We start from the raw sequence: 4,344 nt of genomic DNA, 5'->3' as shown, positions 1-4,344 counted from the left end.
CACCAGGGTATCTGGGGATGGCCACACTGACACCAGGGTATCTGGAGGTGGCCACACTGACACCAGGGTATCTGCCAGGTCCTTATTTTTTCCAACTCTCACTCTCTTTCTCTTAAAGAAATAAAATGCAAAAAAAAAAAAAAAACACCACCAAAAACCTACATGAAGGATAGTAACTCCTCCCTGCCTCTCATTACGGACTTTGTGAAGTAGAAACATAGTTTTTTTTTCCTTCAAAGGTGAAAACACCTTTCATTCTTGCTTTAAAAATAAAAGAAGGCTAAAAAAAATTACCTCTTTTTAAATTATGTGCAAAGTAATTCTGGCTGAATAGAAGTGTATTCCATTTTAGGGGTTTTCTTTTGTATTGTGAAGCTTTCTTTGTACACTTCTTTTCCTTTCTGGATGTAATTTTAACCCCTTGCCATCCTTTAGTGTGATCTCATTGTAAACATTATTGTGCCAAACGTACTGTACTCAGAAGGATGTGAATGTGTATTGTTCCAGAACGTAATAAATATGATGATGTTAAATCTTACTTCTCTGTCCAACAAGGATGTCTCTCTCTCCTTCTGCCTTTTGTACACCATAAATTCAAAACTTCTAAGATGGAGTTGTTACACTCAGTTGTTCGAGTGTTGACCCATCATGAACAAAGTTCTAGATTCAGTCCTCAGCATCCACAAACCTCAGGGCAGTGACAGACACCTGTAATCTCAGCACTTGGGTGGCAGAGGCGGTGTGATCAGAGGTTCAGGGCCAGCCTAGGCTACAAAAGACGTCTCAAAAACCAACCAACCAAAACTAACCCCAGTTTAGTGGGACACATTTGTAATTCAGCACTCAGGAGGCAGAGGCAGGAGGATCCTGAGCTCAGGGTTAGCCTGGGCTACAGACTGAAACTTCAAAACTAGAACAAGTACATAGCCGAGAAAGTTCTATGGGTGTGAGTGACCACATGCCACACAAGCCTGACAGTTGACTGAAGTCTCTGAAACCCACATTAACATGGAGAGAAACGACTCTACAGGTTGCCTTCTGGCACCCACACACATGCCTTGGCAAGCATGCCCACCATACATACACATCAGAGCATTGTTTATTTATTGGGGGGGGGGGTGTTTGGGGCAGAGGCCATGAGTGTGAAGTCGATTCTGTTTTTATGTGGGCTTTGGAGTTGAGCTCAGCTCATCAGGTTTCCATGGCCTGAACCTTACTGATCAAGCCATCTCTCCTGTCCTAAAATCCTTTTAAGTTTAAAACAAAACCCCTCAAGTCTAAAACCCACATACTTTTTTGCTTTTGCCTTTTCCTTTGCAGGCACATGAAGGCTGCGAAGCAATATGTGCTTACTTTCCTGACACACCCCTGCTTAGTGACCAAAAAGGAAAGCCTGGATAGATCAGATGTGCCCCAGGTCCTTGGGAGGGGAGACATCTGTCCCAGATTCAGGCTGTGGGAATCGGGCAGTGATGAAGTGGGCACCTGCATGCAGTTTCTGGTGCTGAGGGCGAGCCTCAGTAGGTAAAGTGCTTTCCTAACTACCATGAAGCCTTGGGTTCAGTTAGCAGGAGCCCATAAACTGGGTATGGTGGCACATAAAATCTCAGTACTTCGGAGGTAGAGACAGAAGGACCAGAAGTGCAAGGACATCCTTGGCTGTATAGCAGGTTACAGGCCAGCTTGGACTACATGAGTCTCTGTCTGAAAAACAAAACAAAACCAAAAACTAAAACAAAACAAAACAACAAACAGCTTACAGAGACAAGCACAGGTAATGCAGGCCTCTGCAGAATTCTGCCTCTGGCTGTTGTAATCCAGGGAACCAGGACATTACCTCTAAATTGGGGGTCCCTCAGGCTCACCTACTGGCAGATTGGCTGACAGAACTTTGCTTTGCTCCCATCTGTGTCCCAAGCCAGTAGATGTCTCTGGCCTTGCTAGTGACTCTCGCACTTTCCAAAGCTTCCTCTCCTCAGGCCCTTTCCCATCATTCCATTTCTGTAGTCCGGCCCCTGGGGTGATGGTAGTCCAGGAGAGAAGACAGGCTTAATGCTTAAGGCCTAAGGCAGACAAGCAAGACAAAAAAAAAAAAAATCCTTGCAGGCTATTAACACAGGGGAAGTGTGGAGAAAGGCGGACTTCTGGAGGAGGCAGGAAGATGAGTATAGGGGTAGGGAAGGGCCTCACAAGGGGGTGTTTAGTATTCCTTGGCCTAGGAGAGTTGGGAGCTTGTGGGGACTGAGCTCAATGAGAGCACTCCGCTCCCTGCCTCAACCCTAGTATTGTTTGCAGTAAGTGGGACAATCTCTTGAGTGTGCTCAACCCACCTCTGTGTATCTTGAGAGAGATGAGTCCATTCGCTGCTCTCTCCAGTAGATGAGAGAGATATCCCTTCAGATGTGACTAAACTCAGTTCGGGGACCCAGTTGGGGATTAAATAAGTACACCCTCCTTTCCTCCCTCCTTATGGACCTCCTCAACTCACCCCTTCTAAGCCATTGCCATTCCTAATTCTCAGCATCCAAGACCTAGAAACACATTTTACCTGGAAACCTATCAAGATCCCAGAAGAATTTCCTACCACACAACACACACACAGCCACCACACTCTCCTAAGAACCAGAAATGGCAACAGAAACCAAGAAACAAAACACTCACCCATCAAAGACAAGATAAGATAGCAGCACCTAGAATTACAATCTCCCCAAACCCAGAATGCACAGAAGCCAGCCTAAAAACAATCAATAATAGGACAATATGTCTCCACCAGAGCCCAGCCACCCTCCACAGCAGGCCCTGAGTATCGCAACACAGCTGAGGCACAAGGCAAAGACCTTCGAACTGTCTTTAAGAATATGATAGAAGTTCTTAAGGAGGAAATGACTAAATCCCTTAAAGAAATCTGCAAAAATACAAATAAACAGTGGAAGGAAATGAATAAAATAGTTCAAGACCTGAAAGTATAATTAGAATCTATAAAGAAAATCCAAGCTGAGGAAAATGTGTAAATTAACAATTTAGGAACTCCTCAGAGACAAGCCTCACCAACAGATTATGAAACATAGGAGGGAGAATCTCTGGCATTGAAGGCACCACAGAAGAAATGTATACATAGGTCAAAGAAGATGTTAAAGATTTAGACTCAGGGCATTAAGGAAGTCTGGGAAACTATAAAAAGAACAATTCTATAAATAATGACAGAGGAAGGAGAAGAAACCTAATTCAAAGACCTAATTGGAAGGAGAAGAAACCTAATTCAAAGATTTTGTTGAATATATTTTCAACAAAGTCCTAGAAGAAAACATCCCTAATCTAAAGAAGGAGATATCTATTAAGGTACAAGAGGTATACAGAACACCAAACACATTGGGCCAGAAAAAAAGTCCCCTTAGCACATAATAATCAAAACACTTAATGTGCCGGCCAGTGGTGGCGCACACCTTTGATCCCAGCACTTGGGAGGCAGAGGCAGGCGGATTTCTGAGTTCGAGGCCAGCCTGGTCTACAGAGTGAGTTCCAGGACAGCCAGGGCTATACAGAGAAACCCTGTCTCAAAAAACAAAAACAAAAAACAAAAAGACAATGTATAAAACAAAATAAAACAAAAAAAAAAGAGTATTGAAAGCTGCCAGAGAAAAAGAACAAATAACATATAAAGACAGACCTATGAGAATTACATTTAACTTCTCAGAGGCAACTATAAAAGTCAGAAAAATCTGGATAGATGTGCTGCAGACAGACTAGTATTCCAGCAAAACTATCAGTCATCATAGATGAAGAAAATAAGGCATTTTATGATGAAACTAAATTGAAGCAACATCTGTGTATAATCTAGCCCTTCACAGCCATACAGAAGGTGCTACAACAAAAATTCAACCTTAAAGAGGTTAGTCACACCCAAGAAAACACAGGGAATAAATGGTCACAGAGCAGCAAATCAAAAGAAAGGAAGCAGGCGCATGCACACGCACACACAAACCACCACCACCACAACAGCAACAACAAAAAATTATGACTCAATAAACAGTGCTCATTGATTTCTCTCAATATCAGTCTCAATTCTCCAATAAAAAGACATGAATTAACAGAATGGATGAGAATGGATGCAAAAACAGAATCTGTCCTTCTGTCACATCTGAGAAATACACCTTAACACTGAAGGGCAGACATCACCTTAGTGTAAAGGATGAAAAAAAGACATACCAATCAAATGGACCCAAGAAGCAAAGTGGTATTGTTAGTATTCTGTCTAAACTCCACTTCCACAGTTATCTGGCAACAGCCAGGTGTACTCCTCCCCAAAAGGGGCTGCTTGCCTCCTCCTCCTCCTCCTCCTCCTCC

The sequence above is a fragment of the Grammomys surdaster genome, unplaced genomic scaffold (assembly GCF_004785775.1).
Source record: "Grammomys surdaster isolate TR1022 unplaced genomic scaffold, NIH_TR_1.0 149, whole genome shotgun sequence".
In the NCBI taxonomy this organism is placed as follows: Eukaryota; Metazoa; Chordata; class Mammalia; order Rodentia; family Muridae; genus Grammomys; species Grammomys surdaster.
This window is presented reverse-complemented; position numbering follows the sequence as displayed.